This window comes from Rhinolophus hipposideros (assembly GCF_964194185.1).
Source record: "Rhinolophus hipposideros genome assembly, chromosome: X".
Taxonomy (NCBI): Eukaryota; Metazoa; Chordata; class Mammalia; order Chiroptera; family Rhinolophidae; genus Rhinolophus; species Rhinolophus hipposideros.
In genome coordinates, this window is record NC_138046.1 from 13,177,102 (window position 1) to 13,198,900 (window position 21,799).

General features: G+C 37.3%; 1 protein-coding gene across 1 annotated transcript in view; it reads left to right on the forward strand.

Moving 5' to 3' along the window:
* Positions 1-21,799, forward strand: part of LOC308495494 (putative MAGE domain-containing protein MAGEA13P) — a gene marked incomplete at its 3' end in the record, with an annotated part of 178,739 nt that overhangs the window by 91,407 nt on the left and 65,533 nt on the right. Inside the window, 1 exon segment of the mRNA XM_081043844.1 lies at positions 6,462-6,602.

Genomic DNA, 21,799 nt, shown 5'->3' on the forward strand with positions numbered 1-21,799 from the left:
TATTCTAATTATTGATATATTTAGACCTATTTCTATCATACTATCATATTTCCATTTGTCCCCTAATGTTTCTGCTTCACCTCATCCTTTGTTACTTTATTTTATTGTCATAGACAAGAACTTTAGTGTCATCACACATTCATTTGTCTCCCTAACTCCCAACCTCGTGTAAATATTATCTAAATATTTGAACTGTGAGTTACTATGAATAGATTCTCTCCCCTTTTTCTCTTGGCCTTAGGTTTTAAAATGCTACCATTGAATCTTACCAACATATTTGATCACCTTCATTTTGTTTATCTCCTCCCCTTTATTGTCTCTTATTTAAGCACTTCACTCAAACTATTGCAGTCTGAGGCTTTGTGTGGCAAAATCCTGGGGTCCTTTTACACGTAAGGAGATTTTTATAATGACTTTACATTTGAAAGATGCTTTGGCTGAATACAAATTGCACGTTCTCAGTTATTTTACTTCTGTACTTCAAAAATTCTACTCCATTATTGTCATAAGTGCAGTTTTACTGTTGAAAAATCTAACGTTAATTTGGTTTTTGTTCCTTTACATGTCACCTTCTCTTTCTGAAAGATTTATTTTTCTATTTTCTATTAATATTTTCCCTCTACGCGTGTCTAGGTCTGGCTTTTTCTTGTTCTTCCACATTGGCCCCCTATGGAGGCTTTCACTCTGAGGTCTTTCATTTCTTTTGAGTTGGGGAAAGTTTATCTTTGTTATTGCTTCAAATCTTTCCACTAATTTTTCTCTTTTTGATATGCTGCCTACTTCTAGCATCCATATTTCTTAGCTTTTCTTTTATAGTTCCTATTTTCTTTTTTTATTCTTTCTATGAGGTTTCTTCAATCTGGTTTATAAATTTTCCTGATTTCTTCCTCAGTGATATCCATTCTGCTCTTTATCTGATGTATTTGTATAGTTTATTTCGATTATTATGTATTTTTTTCTATCTAATACGATTTTCTTCTTCATCTTCTTGTGTTCTTTTTTTATATTGCTTATATCTTTTAGTAGGTTTATTAGACTAATTACGTGTTATTAGCCTCCCTGTTCTAATGCTTTTGCTTTTGTGGAATTCATATCAAGAATGCTAGACTTTTTTACAGTTTATGCTTCTCAATTCATTGTTATCTTTGCCTGTTTGCTCCTCCCCCTTGGAGTATGGGCTCTGCTGTTAAGTAATGCTATGTCCTTTTGAAACACTCCTTGGAAGCCAGCTGCCAAGCTGGGAGGAAGCCTAAGCAACCATTTGGGAATGCCCACATGGGAGAGAAGCAAGGTCAACATCCCCCTCTGTGTTCCCAGACAATTGGTAGCCATATGAATGAAGCCATTTTGGACATTCCAGCTGCCCCCGTGCCCCAGGTATCATGACCATATTAAGTAGAAGAACCACCCAGCCACCTCATAAAACAATGAGAAATAGTTGTTTTAAGCTATGAAATTTGGAGGTGGTTTGTTACACAGCAACAGATAACCAAAACACATGGCCTTTCCATGTAGCTTTATACAGCATGGTATTTGGGTTCCCAGAAGGAATGCTACAAGATGACAAACACTAATCACTAGTACAGTGGTACCTCGGTTTTCAAACATAATCCATTCCGGAAGACCGTTCGAGTTCTGAAACTTTCAAAAACTGAGGCACAGTTTCCCCATAGAAAGTACTGCAAAATGAATTAATCCGTTCCAGACCTTTAAAATCAACCTCTAAAAGTGCAAATTTAGCATGAATTTTACTATCTAATAATACCATAGATCCATAAAATTTGCAGCGTTCATAAATTGAAATGTTCATCAAGGGAGATGTTTGAAAACCGAGGTACCACTGTATTTATAAAGTTCCATCTTGTGTTCTTATTGCTAATGTTTCATTGTCCAGAGCTTATCACATGGCCAAGTCCAGAGTCAATATGGTAGGCATGTTATAGAAGGGAATGAATAAAGGGAGTTGTGGTTCACTGAAAGCCACCAAAGCAACAATCTACCATGATACATGCCAAAGAGTACAGACCTCATTCTTTGGCCACAATGAAATTGAGTTAGAAACCGATAAAAAAAATATAAAATTTTAAAAATGCATCAATTTGGAGCTAAAAAGAAAACATACCTTAAAATGTCAGGAGACAAAGAATACATAAAAATGGAAATTAGGAAATTAGGAAACTGAGTGCTAATGAAAATAACCATATCAAAATCCATTGGATTCAGCTGTCATATTTAAAGTGAAATGGATAGCATTTAGTTCTATATTTAAAAGGAAAGACTGAAAATGAGTGGCCTGTACATCTAACTTGGGAAGTTAGAAAAAGAATGGAAGAAATTGCTGTTTAAACAATGCAAACAACTTAAAATTACATTGACTTATAATTGCTGAAAGAGCTTTCACATACATTATCTCATTTTATTCATTTATAATAACTTATTTATAGTCCTTTGGTCATGAAAACCCAATGAGTAGTTACAGCAGGTATTATGAAAGCCAATTTTAGAGATAATGGTGTTGAGGTTCAGAGAGTTTAGTGACTTATTGAATAACACATGGCTTGTAAATGACAGTAGTGATTCAAAACAAGGTTTATGGATCTAAGTCTGGAGATCATTTCGCTACATTATAGTGATAGCTTATATTAGGAGAGAGTATATCATATGGATCGATATAATATGATGACCACCATTGAACAGGTATTTGGTTTTCTTTTCATCTCCTAGAACAGCCTACCCCACACTCTGATCCACAGGCTTAAAGAGGTGGCTCCTAGCAACGTTGTTTCTGCTCTGTGGCTTTCTATTTATCCCAATCTGAAATAGCTGATTTATTAAAGTTAATCTGGTCTTGAACCAATCTAGTCCTAACAGAATGCCTTTCCTAAGAATTTGGGATTAGGACAACGAGACATGATTCAGACTCTCTTAGGTTTTTCTGGAGTATCACATATAATCTCAGAAAATGTATGGTGCATCTCTTCCGTTGACCATATGAACCAGAGGAAAAGATTCAGTATATGTAACCACTGTGGCTTAAGCTTAAGAGAGAGTTCTAGGAAACTGCCATTGTAGCACACTGTATGAGCTACTCTTATGATCTTCCGTAAGAAACTACAAGTTATTCAGCGCTAAAAAGAAATGAGCTATCACACCGTGAAAAGATATGGAGGAACTTAAATGCATATTACTAAATGAAAGAGTCAATCTGAAAAAGTTCCATGCTGTATGATTCCAAGTATATGACATTCTAGAAAGGCAAAACTATGGAGACAGTACACAGATCAGTGGTTGCCAAGGGTTAGGGTAGGGGATGGGATGAATAGGAGAAGCACAGAGGATTTTTAGGGCAGTTGAGATGGGGCAGTTAGGGCAGTGAAAATGCTCTGACATTATAATTATGGATCCGTGTCGTTATACATTTATTCAGATCCATAGAATGTACAACACCAAAAGTGAACTCTAAGATAAACTATGGACTTCGAGTAATTGTGATAAGTCAGTGTAGGATCATCAGTTGCAACAAATGTCCCACTCTGGTGGGGGAAGTTGGTAATGGGGGAGGCCGTGCATGAGAGGGGATAAGAGGTATATAGGAAATCTCTGTATCTTCCTCTCAAATTTTCAGTGACCTTAAAATTACTCTAAAAACAAATCAAGTCTTTAAAAAAGAAACTGTCAGAGAGTGAGGCACTCTCATTATCTTATCTGTCCCTTTAGAACCATCCTTCTCCCTTCTCTACCCAGCTCTGTGCCATGGTAGGCTGATCCACATGGACTTCATCAACGATTTCTCTTGACCTTCAGTATCTGGCTGGGATCTGACCATGAGAAAAAATAAACAGGCAGAAGAAAAATGAGCTCAGGGCTTTCATTCCCATGCTTCACACTCTGTTGGATAACCATGGTTTAATCCCTTTATGGAAGCCCACAGCTCCTGCCAGTGAGCCCTCTCCATACATCTACTGACCAAATTTGAGTAGCTGGTCCCTCCATTGGTACTTTTGGGTCTAACAGTCATAAGACCTACCTGTTGTTAGTCCTGGGATACCACCCTCCCCGTCACTGGTTTTCCTAAACCCTGAACACACCTGTATGAATAGTCCCTTTACTATTTTATTTTCAAATCACTCATTTTGACCATGCCATCAATGTCTTTCTAGGGTGCTGAAAGATTAAAGACAACAACAACAACAACAAAAAAACCCACAATAAAAACCCCCACAAATGTTGAATAATAAGTGCTGCGATCCATGGTTGTTCACCTGAAAATCTAGAATGACAGGGGAAAGCTCCGTTAAGGAAGTCCTTTCTGACTTTAGCCAGTGTTATTGAGACTGTGAAATGTCTACAGTCGTGAACTTTGCTGAATGGAAGAAGTCAAATTCTCTGTAGCAGCCGATTTCTAAAATTAAAATAGGTGTACTGATTAGGTAAACAAGCGCTATATTGGTTTAAATGGGGTTATCTCGGAGGAGCCAGAGAAATTGGGGAACCCAGAAACTCAGGGCCTCTCCAGGGCATCTCCTGGACTCTCACTAATAAATAAAAAATAAGTGATAACGGGGCATGCTGGAATGAAGCACGGCACTTTACATTCTAAGGAAGATTAGAGATGTCCCCCACCCCAATGCGTCAGCCTAATGGTGTTCTTATCCAAGAGAAAAGAGCTTTGCGTGAAGGAGAAGAAAAGAAGCCCCAAGGGGTTCATTTGCTCACTCAGGGGTTCAAACAGCATGACCCGGTGAGGCTTTTGGCATTACTTGCTATCAGACAGAATTCTCCAGAATGACTTGTCAGGAAGTCAACTGAAGTTTTACTTGATCTATAATTCCAGGAAGAAAACAAATCTGGCAGAGACTGGTGCTTGCTCAGCCTCTCAATCAATTGTAAATTCCCAAGGCCAGAAGCAAGAAATAATGGGCATCTAAGTTAGTAGGAACAACGACCCTGCTCCAGCTTTGGGGAAACCCTTAGTAATTTGTCAGTGGGATTGAGGGGCCCTTTAAAGGAAAATCATCTGAATAGGCAGGAGCAGAGATGGCCAGACTGACCATATAAGGCACTCCTTATTTGTCCAGGAGATGCTCATGAGTCACTGATCCAATCACTGAACTCTCCATCCCTGTCCAGCATGATATAATCACTCTTTGGACTAGTAAATAATGAATGTTGTGTCTTCCTCACACTCTTTAAAAAAAAAGCTTTCCATAAATATTTACTGATGATGACAAAAGCACTTGTACATGAATTTACTACTGAATATATGCATAGGATTATGGTTTCATTTTTAAGTGCATTCAGCACTTTCTTTACATTATGAAAATTTCAAACATACAATAATATGAAAAGTATAATATAACGAACACCTGTGTTCCCATGACCAAGGTAAAGAACGAAGCATTACCCAAAAAAAAGTCAAACTCATAGTAACAGACAGTAGAATGGTGGTTACCAGAGTCTCCAGTAGGGCGAAGGGGAGATATTGATGAAATGGTACAAACTTTCAGCTATAAGAAGAATAATTTCTGGAAACCTAATTTACAGCATGGTAACTATAGTTAGTCATAATACATTTTTTACTTGAAATTTGCTGAGAGAGTAAATCTCAACTGTTCTCATCACCCCCACACAAAAATAGTAACTGTGAGAGGTGATGGATATGTTATTTAGTTTGATTGTAGCAATTATTTCAAAATGTATACATATATCAAAATATCACGTTGTATACCTCAAATATATATAACTTTTTTGTCAAAAATAAAGAACAAAGCATTACAAATTCAATTAAATCTCCCGAACCTCCTTGAAATTACACTCCCTGCCCTCTTTCACCCTTTCGCTTTCCCCGTGCTGTTTACTATTCTGAATTTGGTATTTATCACACACATATATGTCTTAATTAGTTTACTAATATGTAAGATTCCTGAATCATATATATGTGTGTGTGTGTATATATATATATATATATATATATATATATAATGTAAAATGTAACTTTATGCAATTTGTTTTCACTATGCAATATGTTAAGATGTGTATACATGTTGATACTGCTCTAATTCATTGACTTCCACTGATGAAAACATTCTATTGTATGAATATAACATAACCCATATGTTATTATAATTACTTGCTTTCTCATTACACTCTAAGCTTCATGAGAGTATGGTGTGTCTCATTTATATTCATCACTGAATCCCAAATTCCTAGCACAGGTCTCAATAAACACTAGACACTCAATAAACACTTGTTAACTGAAAGGTTGCTTTCATACATGCTGACTCTGCTCCTTTAACTCCGATTCCCTAGAGGCGCAGTTCTGGGTAGCTATGTGACTGAGTTCTAGCCAATGGAATGTGAGCCAAAATGAGCTGTGCCACTTTAAGGCCTGCACTGTAAAAAAACAAACAAACAAAACAAAACAAAGCACTTTATCCATCTCTGCTCCTTTGCCCTTTTAGGTGGATGGAATGGAGATGACACCTAGGGAAACCTTGAAAGCCAGAAATTCAATATGACAGAACCTCCATTAGCCAGAGACTCCCAATGACTGTGTGGAAGAGGGTAGCCCTCTGAGCTCTTCGCCTATACTGTACTTTTACGTGAGTAAGAGATATACTTCTGTTGTGTTTGAGACATTCTACGTGCAGATTATTTGTTATAACCACAAGCCTATTCTAAATAATAAAAATGTCTGTATAAATTTACCTCTGAGCTGTGATTGAGCTATTATCTTAGAGTTCCTTACATATACCATTTTCATTGTTGCTATTTCCTGAGATTCTAACATTTTAGTTGTGATTTGCTCTGTGAATCAAGTTGTTTGGTAGAGGATTTACAATTTTTATTGTATTTAAGTTTTCCAGAGGGGATGAATATTTGCCTTTTTAGTTTTATAATCAACGACGAGTATTATTGTTCAGATATAATGATCAGAAAATGTTGTCTGCCCTGCTTCTAATGATTTGGGATGTATTAATTTTTCTTTATGGTCACTGTAGTGAATGCTTTATGTGTATTGGAATAGGGTGGAGGGTTTCAGTTTTCAGGTTATTGAGTTCCACCTACATCAATTAGCTCTACTTGATGTCAGGTAATTCAGTCCCTTTTCCTTATCATGGAAGATAGTATTTTCCAAAGATGACCACAGGGATAACGCCTATCCCCCATCCTCTTCTGCCATGAGACTTGCCACTCTCCCATCAAAAGAAGCCTGCTTCTCCACCCCCTCGAATCTTGACAAATCCTGTGATTGTTTTGACCAATGAAATCATGCAGAAATGGCACTGTGCCAGTTCCCGGCACAGCACATAACGGACCTGGCAGCTTCTACCTCCTGCCTCTTGGATGCCAGACAGCAGCAGGAAGTATGACTAACCTGAGAATGACATGCTGTGACAAAGCCCTAGACCGTGTGGAGAGACTGACAGCTCCCAGCTTTTCCAGCCATCCCAGCCCAGGAACCAGACATGTGAGTAAAGACGCCTTCAGCTGATTCCATCCATGGCATCTGATGGCATCCTAGTGAGAACCATTCACCTGAACTAAGTCAACACCAAGAACTGTGAGAAATATAATAATAAATTATTTTCCTGCCTCTAAGTAATCAGGTATTTTGTCATGCAGCAAAAGATACATTTTTTTTGTTTGTTTACATGACATTTCAAGGGCAACAGAAGGAAATGAAAGGATATCTTTATGATCTATTTATTGCATGCCTGTTTTTAGTGGTCATGCCACAGAAGTGGGATGGATCGTCTCACCCCAAATTTGGTACAGATGTTAAGACTGATAATACCACATAAGCACCAAAAGTGTTTGAAATGATTTATCACTCATACAATAAGTCTTTCCAGACAGAGAGGGTGACTCCCAACGAGGTCTGCAAATGGCTTAATAGGGCAGGAAAAGGAGACTGGCTTGAGGTTTTCATCGTGGATGGGGCGGGGTGGGCTGGAGTGGGAGTTCTCCCTGTGTGGGCCCTGGCTCGCATGGTTGGAACTTCCCACCGGCACTAAAGGAGTGAGACTTTCTTATCACCTTGCAGAAGGCGAGGAGTAGCGGGGCTTGACTGCAGTTAAACAACAATGGAATCAGACTCTTTATCATACCTATGGTATCACAGTGTACATTTTGATGCCATGTTATTTGGTACACAAAATTCATAACTGAAAATATGCATTGTTCATGGTTCGTTTTCTCACTATGAAGTACCCTTCATTGTGTTGTTTAATGCTTTTGTCTCCGATACCAATATCATAACCTATTTTGATTCAGTCACAATTTATGTCAAGCGAAATGCACAGATGTTAAGTGCAGATGTGATAAATTTTAATATATATGTCCATGTAACCACCACCACACAGAGTATTTCTGTTGCCCCAAAATATTTTCTTTTACCCCTTCCAGTCCATTCCCATCCCTATTGTCAATAACTGTTCTCATTTTTGTTCCCATAGATTACTTTTAACTGTTCTTAAATAGCATATAAATGGACTCTTACAATATGTATTCTTTTGTGTCTGTATTATTTCACACAGCATGACTTTTTAAACATTTTGTTAGGAACTATTTCAAACATATTAAAAAGTTGCAAGAGTTTGAATGTGAAAACCCATATACCACCCCAACTAGTGTCTACCATTAACCTTTTATTCTACTGGCTTTCTCACATATCTATCGATACATCTTAGATTTTGACACATATCAAAATTAGTTGCATATATTACTACAATACGTCCTAAACACTAAGGCATGCATATATTTAATTATAGTTTAAAATGTCCTTTTAGTTCCTTTTTTCCTTTAGTGGTACATTTTACATATAATAAAATGCATAAACATTAGGAGTACTATTTATTGAATTTTAACAAATACATACATCTGTGTATTCACAGCTTTTAAACTATAGAATATTACCATCATTCCAGAAAGCTTCCTTATGCCTGGTTTTAGTGAAGCGTCCCTTTCACCTTAAATTTCTGAATACTGCTTGAGCTATATCCAACAAAGTTTGGGTAAATCCTATTTTAGAATCGCTTTAGATTAACAGACTCATACAACAAATTTTCATAGGTTCCTTTATTACCATTTATTTAAAAAACATTTTCTAGTTTTACTTTTGATTGTGAAAGACTGTGTGCTGTGCTTCATGGATGCAGATATTTTTTTCCTCTACTTTAGTATTTTATAAACCAACGGTTCACATCCCATGAGACCATAAAATAAATGTAATGGCTGTAATAAGCCAGCATTTAAAAAATTAACTAATATGTCCCAAATAGCAAAATGTAAATATATAAGAAAATTAACCATTGTTTTGTTACATTTTTGTTTCAATTGTGTATGTGTGTGACTATGTGTATGTGACGGTGTGTGTGTGTGTGTGTGTGTGTGTGTGTGTTCATGTGCATATATGCATTTGTGCATACGCTGGGTTCTGATAAACACAATATCTCTTCCTATAAAGTTGCAGTGAAAAAGACTGACAAACACTGCTATTGAAAATTGGATTTCATGTAGAATAACATGATTACATTTACATTTTAGAAATACAACTCTGGCAGCAGTTTGTCGAGTTGATTATAGGTGGGCAAAAGTACATGCGAGGAGAACAATTAGAAACTTATTATAATCCTCCAGACAACAGATGGTTTTAGCGCAAGATTTAGAAAGAAAAGGAGAAATGTACCACATAAAGGGACTTTGTCATTGATTGAAATCAGAATTGAGTGAGAAGTCTAGGTGACTCACATATTTCTTGGATGGCTGCATAATGCCATTATTCAGATTAGAAAATAACAAAGAAGGAGAACATTTGCAAGGAAAAACATCCATATTAGGTTTTGGCTGTATTTAGTGCAAGATTTCTGTCTTTGTCCATTTGGGCTTCTATACCACAAATACCATTGACTGGGTGTCTTATAAACAACAGAAGTTTATTTCTCACAGTTCTGGAGGCTGGAAAATTCAAAATCAAGGTGCCAGCCGATTCGGTGTCTGGTAAAGGCCATCTTCTTGTTGTATTCTCACATGATAGACGGGACATCGGAGCTCTCTGGGGTCTCTTTTATAAAGGCATGAATCCCATTCATGAGAGTCCCACCCTCATGACCTCATCACCACCCAAAGGCCCCACCTCCTAATAACATCACATTGGAATTAGGTTTCAACATATGAATTTTGGGAGACACAAACATTCAGTTTATGGCAGTTATTAAAAGATACCCACTGAGGGATATATAGACATTTGCCTATACAGTGGTACCTCAGTTTTTGAACATAATCCGTTGGGGGAAAGACCGTTGGAGTTCTGAAACATTCGAAACCGAGGTGCAGTTTCCCCGTAGAAAGTAATGCAAAATGGATTAATCCATTCCAGACCTTTAAAATCAACCCCTAAAACTGCAAATTTAGCATGAATTTTACTATCTAATGATACCATAAATCCATAAAATTTACAGCATTCGTACACCGAAATGTTCGTCAATGGAGCTGTTCAAAAATCAAGGTACCACTGTATAATGCCAAGAGAGATATCTAGGCCAGAAATAGATATTTAATAACTTATCAAACCATAAGGTATTAAACCTTGTGAGTAGCTGACTTTGTCCAAAGAGTGACTATTAAAAGACTAGAAATCTTAGGTTAGGAGGCCTTGGAATATCAGTATTTAAGATGTCGGAAATAGAAGAGAGACGAAAATAAGGGACTTGGATTGAACTATGATAAAAGCAAAGGAGTGAGATCTGTAAGCTAAGAATATTTCACATTTTAAAAAAAAAGAGTCGTTGAGTGCCAAATGCTACAAAGAAATCAAATAAAAAAGAATTGAATTTAGCAACTAGGAATTGGTGACTTTGGCAAAAGCAGTTTCATTCAATTTTGACAATATCATGATATTGAAAGCTCTGGTGTTCTGGCAAATGTTTAACGAGTTCTCAGAAAAAGTCTGTGGTATACATATACTTTTTAAAATAAATGTTAATGATATTAAGGATTGTGCAGCATGCAATTTACTAATACTATTAAAATATACAATATTCTTTTTTTATACCTTATTGGCAATTCTATATAGTGAAATTATTCTCACAGAACGCATTTGTTGATTTTTGCCAAACTCCTGCATTTAGGTCACAATTGATCGATTAATGTAGTTACGACATAAATGTTGGTTGATATTTATGTTAAGAAGCAAGATGAAAGTGAAACATCACAAGTAAATATTGAAACTTCACTCATTTTGTCAAGGATGTGAGTGAATTTGTGCTACATTGGATGATACATTTTGATTGGAAGAATAGTCTCTCATTTACTTCTGCTATTCAGAACATAATGGCTACAGTCATGGAACACTTTTATGTTAATCTGCATTAACGCTTTCTCTATCACTTTATTAGATCTAGAAAAGCACCAGGACAGTGAACCAAGCTCTGGTTTGCAGCATTTGCTGATTTCCATGGTGTAAATATGGCTGATTTCAAGCTACCAACATGACACCACTATGGCTTGTTTCAAGCTACCACATGATGTCACTGAATGGGGAGCCTGAAATAGATACACAGCAGGGCCCCATTGTATATTATTTCCACCATACAGATACAATAGTCCTAATAACTTCAAGAACACAGATAATAGTTAAGTGTAGTAAAAGAATGAAGAAGTGATGACTTTTGAGTATTTATTAACTTTCTAAAATATGATTTATTTGATAATAGGCTTATACAATTTACTTTTTAATAATGGCTGAAAAATCCCTGAAAAGGTAACGATTGGCCCTTGTACATCAGAAGTACAGGTGAGCACCAGCGAGCCACTGGTCGGGAGAAAAGGAGAACAGTCCTATATATGAATCGTGGCTACGGTCTACCATTGGATCCAGCAAGTGTGATTTTGATCAAGTGATTTTATTCTTTGGAGTCTCTACTTCCCCGTCTTAAAATTTAGGATCTTAACATTTATTTGCATGTTATTAATATCACTAGAGTTAATGAATACACCTCATACATGTGAGGCCTCCAATATATAGAAATCGTTTTCATTCTTTTCATGACTGCTATTTAAGGACTGCTGATCGAAGAAGTCCCATGGGAATTTTTGCTGTTGTTGTTAAATTATTTTTTAACTATTCCATATGATCTCTTTTGACTTGAAAGAGCCCAGTTGATTTGCAGGCTATCTTCTTTCTTTTCAACTAAATTTCCAACAAAGTTTCTAATACTTCAAGAGTCTTTTCGAAATTAACTGTAAATTCCCATGCTGCCTAACTAGTTAGGCATTTCCTTCTTTGAATTCCTAACAGAAGAGTCGATCAGGAAGGATGATGCAATTTCAGGAAGATCCAAGAAGTGCCATCTTATTAGGTGATGATTGATGTGAAGTAATATACTCACCAATTATTCACATAGGCCTGGGGCATGGGGAAACGGAGGAGATTCAGCTACTCTAAGTCTCTAAACAAAAGTGAGCCTGTTCTCTAAAATAATCATCTTTCTCCTCTCAGTTCTTTTCATTCTTTCCCACAGATGTGATATCCTTGACATCATCCAGAAATGGTTACATATACTGAGAATTTGAATGTCAGATGAATGGCCTTGAATACTGCTTTTGAGCTTCCTACTTCATTTAATCTATTTATAAGTTCTATTTTGCAAAGGAAAAATCTATTACCTTCTGAAGTCATATTAATAACTACTTATCTATGTGTTTGCGTGGCATTATGACTAATAGTTTAAGACTACTTCATTCCCCTTAGTATTTGTGAGATCAAAATAAAGCTACAGAGCAGTCTCGATTACTTAGCAAATAAAAAAGAAATATATAACATACAACAAACTGGTTATATTTTACCCTTTAAAATTATTTTTGTGGAAATAACTTCACGAACAAAAAAAATTTAAGTGTCTGATTCTTGCTACATATCATTTTTATTTTCAACACACAATTTAAAGTTAATGTGGCTAATGGAAATAAAAGATGAACACTGATGCTTTATATGGAAATCATTTCATATTAAAAAAAACCCTTTAAATCTATGAAAATAATCATGAGTTTCCAAACCTATGAAAATAATCATGAGTTTCCAAATAAGATCATTCTAATGATATTTTAGCTAGGTTTAAAGACCACAGTCACATAAGAAAACTTAATATGTGAAAGAAAATATTGATAAAATGTGACTATGCTAAGAAAAGTGATTGCCCAATTGAAGGACTTATATAATAAATGATCAGAGCTATTATTCAAATATTTCTTTTTACTCTCTCCTCTAGTTTCATGGGAGGATTGCATTCTGTGGCCCCTTTGTGGTTGGGTGAACTCATGCGGCTAGTTTGAAACAATGAGTTGTGAGCAGATGTACCATGCTACTTCTGGGCCAGGCCAATTAAACACCACTGTGAGATATCTCTCTCTCTGTCTCTCTCTCTCTCTCAATCATGCCTACTTAATAAAACCACAATAAAAAGCCCCAATAACAGTCTTGACACCAAAGCTTGGCTGAGCTTCCCTGGTTAACAATACTCTGTGCTGAGAGGATGATCTGTCCTAATTCCACAGGGAGAAGGCCGTAGAAGCTTTGCATTTGGGATACTCCCATACCTGGCTCTTTGTGTCTCTTGTCTGGTTATGATTTGTGTCCATTTTGCTATAATAAAACTGTGATATTAAGTGTAACACTTTCCTGAATTCTGTGAGTTGTTCTAGTGAATTGTTGAAATGGAGGAGAGAGTGTGAACCCAATATTTAGCTAGTTGGTCAGAAGTGTGAGTGGCCCTGGAACCTCCAAGCTTATGGCTGATATCTGAAGTGAGGGCAGATGTGGAGAACTGTACCCTTAACTTGTGAAGTTTGGCCTAACTCTAGGTGGTTCGCATCAGAAGTCATGGCACTGAGTGACTAAGCTGAGTAGAGCTTTCCTGTTTATCCACAAGAGAGCTCTGATATGCGGAAGAAATATTGCTTTGTTGCTTTAGATAACTGAGGTGCTAGAGTTCTGTACTACTTTGCATTTCTCAGCTGACATGTATGATGCAGAAACACCTAACAGAAAATATATGGACAGAGCAATGCAGTTATCGTCAGTTCCTACAAACGCATGGTTGGAGAGGCCTTAGAGATCATCTGCCTATCCCATCCTCACTACTTAAAACACCTCTGTGATACCTCTGCCAAATGGCTATCCAAACTCTTCTTAGAACCTAAATTGCTCCAACGTTCTCTTGAGGAACCTCATTCTTTTAATGGGAAGTCTTTAGTAGTCCAACATTCCATTTTTATTTTAAGCCAAATCTTCTGCCCTGCCACTTCTGCCACAGGTCCCCATTCTGTCCTTGCACACCCTGGAAACCAAGACTCATCCCTTAACAGTTCACAAATATAATGGCAATAAAGGGACCTATACCATGTTTCTTCTTCCTGTAAAAGCTTTCAAATTCATGTTGATAATCCTCACACGACATGGTTTAAAGTCACTTTACCATCTGGTTAGCCTCTTTTAAACACAGTCTAGCTTCACTACGCGGTCTGACAATTAATTTCGAGAAGTTGTTGCAATGATGTTGCTAAACTTTTTTGATATCAGAGGGATTATTCATTATGAATTTGTACCAGCTGGACAAACAGTTCACCAAGTTTACTGTTTGGAAGTGCTGAAAAGGCTGTGTGAAAAAGTGAGACGACCTGAACGTTTCACCAACAATTCATGGCTCTTGCATCACGACCATGCACCAGCTCACACTACACTGTCTGTGAGGGAGTTTTTAGCCAGTAAACAAATACCTGGATCAGAACACCCTCCCTACTCACCTGATCTGGCCCCAATGACTTCGTTCTTTACCTGAAGATAAAAGAAATATTGAAAGGAAGACATGTTGATGACATTCAGAACATCAAGGGTAATAGGATGACAGCTCTGATGGCCATTCCAGAAAAAGAGTTCCAAAATGCTTTAAAGGGTGGACGAGGAGCTGGCATCAGTGCTTAGCTTCCCAAGGGGAGCACTTCAAAGGTGATCGTAGTGATATTCAGCAATGAGGTATGTAGCACTTTTTCTAGGATGAGTTCGCGAATCTAATTGTCAGACCTCGTATATCCCTCCTGGAATGCAATGCCTAGAACTGAGTGTAGACAGACCATAGAGAAGTGGATGGATCCCACGTGCCAGGTTTTTGTTGGTCATTTCATAGAGTTCACATATTTTATGTGTACCGACATTCAAAATCCAAGCCGTTTCTATGTGTACTGCTTTTAAATCATGTTTAAAACATTATTCCTTCACCTATTCTTTTAACTTATAACATAAGAGAAATAGCAAAGACTTACGGTCTGAGAGATATAGTTTCAAATCACTACTCTTGCACTTATTAACTGTAACTTTGGAAGTTACCCCACCACCTTGAACTTTAATTGTCATATGTATTAAATAGGATTAATAATTTTTACTATACAAGGATGTTTTGACGATGCATGTAGAGTAATCCTGTGCCAGAAAAAACTCAGTACATAACAAATGATAATTAAAAACAGTAAGATCAATTCAAAATACCAAATCAGAAGCATGGAAATGAAGAAGTAGCCTCAAATATGAAAACTGTAAAGGTGAACTTGTTTGTTTGGGTTTTCGTTTCAAAATTTGGCCCAACATTTCCAAAAACCAAGGCGAAAGGAGACAAATCGATGAACAGCTGCAACAACAAAACCTTGCGTAATCCTCATTATTATTGCAAAGCAGAAAGTTCATCAATTTCTAAGGAAAGCCAACTTTTTTCCCATGAATCCATATTGTAAGATAATCTTGCATTTGAAGTTTTATTCAGAGGCCACCAAGAGACGAAGGGGCCATTTTCTTTATACCAGATGCCATAATAAGCAACACAAAGTGAGCACTTAGTAAATGTATTATAGCTAGGTGGTAAGTTAAATCCATTATATATGCATTGTCACATATGCTAGTCACAGAAACCCCATGAGGACGCATTCATAGCACCTATATATTACTGAAGAGAAAGAGGATGATTGGAGAGGAAAGGAAGGTGTGTAAGGTCACACAGAGCACAACTCCATCCTCAGTTCATTTGAGTCAACTCCCCATGTTTTTACTTCTTTGCTCTACTGCCCATCCGATGGTTATTAAATCTAGTTATCTCTGTCTCTCAAATCCATGGGAGCAAAGCTTCTTTCCTTTCTTCTTTGTTGTCAATTTCGAACTCTATAGGAGTACACAAAAGATGTTTTTGCCAGCTTTGTTCCAACACTGACTGTTTGCAGCAGAATCAGAACCACTTTGGCCACTTTTTTCTCTGTCTCTTTCTCTATTGCTTCGTCCACATCCTACACCTAAATGCTGGCGATTTTCCAAATGTCCATCCTAGGTTCTCTCTGCTTCTGTTCTTATGCCCTATCTCTGAGCTTTAACCATTGTCTCTATTTTCCTTGAATTTTGGGGGAGTAGCCCTCCTTTTCTATTAGGCTCCCATTTTTCATTTCCAACTGCCTATTCTATGTTCCACGTGGAGGACTTACAGGCCCAGCAAACCACTATGTCCAGAGCATGTACAAACTTAAACTCAGCTTTCACCCAGTTGTCCTCTTTCTGCATTCTGTATTGCAGTGATTGGCCATTACTGACCATTCTTTCATTATGTCTCACTGGGATAGTTAAAAGCTTCCTAAACCATGCTAATTCTGTTTATATTTCCTTCTTCAAAATCTTCAAAGATTCCCAGTTGCTAACATGACAAAATCAAAACTCTTTAGCGTGGTACTGAAGTCTCTCAAAAATTTCAGCCCAGAAACTGCCCTACCAGGGCCCAGATTAAGAGGCACAAGATTCAACATATCCAGAAGCCAACTCTGGACCAAACCAGAGTACTACCGGGTTTGACCTACAAGTCACCCATGGAAGGAGGGCCCTAAGACTCAGGAATACTGACCACAGGGCTGGTGGAGCTACTCTCAGCGTGCATTTGTGCAGGAAAGGACAGAAACTGCATGGTCTCTCTGAAAACTGTCATCCAGACCCCTCAGCCCCTCGCATTTAAATCTACACTCCCAAATTCACTCTGGGCACCAGGTGACCAGCGCTGCCTGCGCAATAGGCAGGGAACTCTTTGGCACAGCAGAGGACAACCTGGAGATTACCTGGTGGGCTTAAGCCAAGACTGGTTCTGCTTTCTGTTTTGCTTTGCTTGGTACTTCCTTTTTTTTTTTTTTTTTTTTTTTTTTTTTTTTTTTTCTGCTTGTAGTGATTTGCTTTGTTCTGTCATTATTGCTTTGATATCTTTGCCTATGTTGAGGGGGGATTGTCGGTTGTACTTTATTTGTGAATGTACTTGATTTGTTTTCTTTGTTGTTGTTGTTGTTGTACTTGGTAACTTGATTTGTGCTGAAACTGCCCTACCAGGGCCCAGCTTAAGAGGCACAAGATTCAACATTTTCCAGAAGCCAACTCTGGACCAAACCAGAGTACTACCGAGTTTGACCTACAAGTCACACACCCATAGGGAATTCTCTGAAGGCACAAGAGCCCATAGAGGCCAAACCTCATTTAAGTGGCCAACCCTCACCCAGCAGAACACCCTGTGGTGAGCAGAGCCAAGTTTCACAACTAGACGGCCTAGGAGTTAAGCCCACCTACTCACAAGCAAAAAGCAATCAAAGTTCTTCTTGAACAGGACGATATACTAAACACACGAGCCTCCTGTGGAGCACATGCAGAGAAGAACGAAGTAGTCCAAGTCAAATATAAAAGACACATACTACATAAGATAACCCAGCAAGAACTAAGAGCTCTAGGGGATCTTCCTAATACATCAAAGCAAACACAGAGAGTCAGTCAGAATGGGGAGACAAAGAAACATGTCCCAAATAAAAGAACAGAAGAAACCTCCACAACTGGAACCAAATGAAGCAGAGGTAACCAACATGTCAGAGACAGAGTTCAGAACACTGGTGATAAGAATGTTTAAGGAGCTTAGAGAAGACATAAAGAAGGATATAGAAATCATAAAGAACAACCAGTTAGAGCTAAAAAAGGATGTAGAAATCTTAACGAACAACCAGCTAGAACTAAAAAACACAATTACCGAAATTAAGAACTCACTTGAAGGAATGACCAGCAGGTTAGATGAAGCAGAGGATCGAATCAGCGACTTAGAAGACAAGTTAGCAGAGATCACTCAAACTGAACAACAGAAAGAAAAAAGAATAAAAAACAATGAAGATGGGTTAAGAGACCTCTGGGATAACATCAAGCGCAACAACATGCGCATCATAGGGATACCAGAAGGCGAAGAGAAGAAGCAAGGGATTGAGAACATATTTGAGGTAATAATGTCAGAAAACTTCCCTAACCTGATGAAGGAAACCAACATACAAGCCCAGGAAGTGCAGAGAGTTCCAACCAGGATAAACCCAAACAGGCCCACACCAAGACACATTATAGTTAAAATGGCAAAGCTTAAAGACAAAGAGAGAATCTTGAAAGCAGCAAGAGAAAGGCAGAAGGTTACATACAAGGGAACTCCCATAAGACTATCAAATGACTTTTCTACAGAAACATTGAAGGCAAGGAGGGAGTGGCAGGAGATACTCAAAGTGATGGAACACAAAGGCCTACAACCTAGATTGCTTTATCCAGCAAGGCTATCATTTAAAGTTGATGGAGAGATAAAGAGCTTCCCAGAAAAGAACAAACTGAAAGAATTTATGACAACCAAGCCAGCATTGCAAGAAATACTAAAAGGACTTCTGTAAATAGAAGAAAGATGAAAACAATTTACTACAAATCTAAAAATGGCAATAACTATGTACCTATCAATAATCACTTTAAATGTAAATGGATTAAACGCTCCAATCAAGAGACATAGGGTGGCTGAGTGGATAAGGAAACAAGACCCTTGTATATGCTGTATACAAGAGACTCATTTCAGATCAAAAGACACACACAGGCTGAAAGTGAAGGGTTGGAGTAACATATTTCATGCAAATGGAAGCAAAAAAAAAGCTGGAGTTGCAATACTTATATCTGACAAAATAGACTTTAAAATGAAAAAAATATTAAAAGACAAAGATGGGCACTATATAATAATAAAGGGATCAATCCGACAAGAGGACATAACCCTAGTAAACATCTATGCACCTAACATAGGAGCACCTAAATATATAAAACAGGTACTGATGGACATAAAGACAGAGATCAACAGCAACACTATCATAGTAGGGGACTTCAACACACCTCTGACAACAAGGGACAGGTCCTCCAGACAGAAAATCAATATGGAAACAACAGCCTTAAATGATACTTTGGAGCAGTTGGACTTAATTGATATTTTCAGAGCATTTCACCCCAATGCTGCAGAATACACGTTCTTCTCAAGTGCTCATGGAACATTTTCTAAAATAGATCATATGTTAGGACACAAGACAAGCCTCGATAAATTTAAGAAAATTGAAATCATACCAATTGTCTTCTCTGACCACAGTGCTATGAAATTAGAAATGAACTACAGGGGAAAAAAACCAGGAAGATACACCAATTCATGGAGGCTGAATAACATGTTGCTACATAATGAATGGGTCAAGCAGCAGATCAAAGAAGAAATCAAAAGATATCTTGAGACAAATGAGAATGAGAACACGACGACCCAAAATCTATGGGATGCTGCGAAAGCAGTCCTAAGAGGGAAGTTCATAGCACTGCAGGCCTACCTAAAGAAACAAGAAACATCACTAATTGACAGTTTATCTTCACACTTAAGGGATCTGGAAAAAGAACAGCAAAATAAACCCAAAGGGAGCACAAGGAAGGAGATAATAAGGATCAGAGCAGAAATAAATGAAATAGAAACCAGAAAAACAATACAAAAGATCAATGAATCCAAGAGTTGGTTCTTAGAGAAGATAAACAAAATTGACAAACCTTGAGCCAGACTCATTAAAAAAAGGAGAGAGAGGACCCAAATTAATAAAATCAGAAATGAAAGAGGAGAAGTGACAACAGACACCACAGAAATACAAAAAATTGTAAGAAATTACTATGAGCAACTATATGCCAACAAATTTGACAACCTTGAAGAAATGGACAATTTTCTAGAGGCGCACAACCTTCCAAAGCTAACTCAAGAAGAAACAGAAAGCCTGAACAGTCTGATTACCACCAGGGAAATTGAATCAGTAATCAATAATCTCCCAACAAACAAAAGCCCTGGACCAGATGGCTTTACAGGTGAATTTTTCAAAACGTTCAAAAAAGAATTATCACCTATTCTCCTCAAGCTCTTCCAAAAAATCCAGAAGGAAGGAAGACTCCCAAACACTTTTTACGAAGCCACTATCACCCTGATCCCAAAAGCAGACAAAGACACCACAAAGAAAGAAAACTACAGGCCGATATCTCTAATGAACATAGATGCAAAAATTCTCAACAAATTATTAGCAAACAGAATTCAGCAATACATTAAAAAGATCATACACCATGATCAAGTGGGATTCATCCCTGGTATGCAGGGGTGGTTCAACATCCGCAAATCAATTAATGTGATACACCACATTAACAAAATGAAAAATAAAAATCACATGATCATATCAATAGATGCAGAAAAAGCATTTGATAAAATACAACAACCTTTTATGATAAAAACCCTTAAGAAAGTGGGAATAGAGGGATCATATCTTAACATAATAAAGGCCATATATGACAAACCCACAGCTAACATCATACTCAATGGGGAAAAGCTAAAACCATTCCCCCTAAGATCAGGAACAAGACAAGGTTGCCCACTTTCTCCACTTCTATTCAACATAGTGCTGGAAGTTCTAGCCACAGCAATCAGACAAGAGAAAGAAATAAAAGGCATCCAAATTGGTAAGGAGGAAGTAAAATTATCATTATATGCAGATGATATGATACTATATATAGAGAACCCTAAAGACTCCACCAAGAAACTATTAGAACTGATAGATGAATTTAGTAAAGTAGCAGGATATAAAATTAATATTCGGAAATCAGTTGCATTTGTATATACCAATGATAAAATAGCAGAAGGAGAAATTAAAAAAACAATTCCATTTACAATTGCTCCAAAGACTATAAAATATCTGGGAATAAATCTAACCAAAGATGTAAAGGATCTGTACTCAGAAAATTATACAACACTGAAGAAAGAAATGAAAGAAGACATAAATAGATGGAAACACATTCCATGTTCATGGATAGGAAGAATTAATATAATTAAAATGTCCATACTGCCTAAGGCAATATACATATTCAACGCAATTCCTATCAAACTACCAACGACGTTTTTCACAGAAATAGAACATATAATCCTAAAATTTATATGGGACCATAAAAGACCCCGGATAGCCTCAGCAATCTTGAGAAATAAGAACAAAGTGGGAGGTATAACGATACCTGATTTCAAACTATACTACAAGGCTACAGTAATCAAAACAACATGGTACTGGCATAAAAATAGATACATAGATCAATGGAACAGAATAGAGAGTCCAGACGTAAATCCATGCCTATATGCCCATCTAATCTACGACAATGGAAGCAAGAATGTACGATGGGGTAAAGATAGTCTGTTCAATAAGTGGTGTTGGGAAACCTGGACGGACACATGCAAGAAAATGAAGCTGGACCACCTCCTTACACCATATACAAAAACAAATTCAAAATGGCTTAAAGACTTAAATGTAAGATCTGAAACCATAAAATATCTAGAAGAAAATATAGGAAGAAACTTCATGGACATTACCCGGAGTAAGATTTTCACTGATATATCCCCTCGCGCGAGCG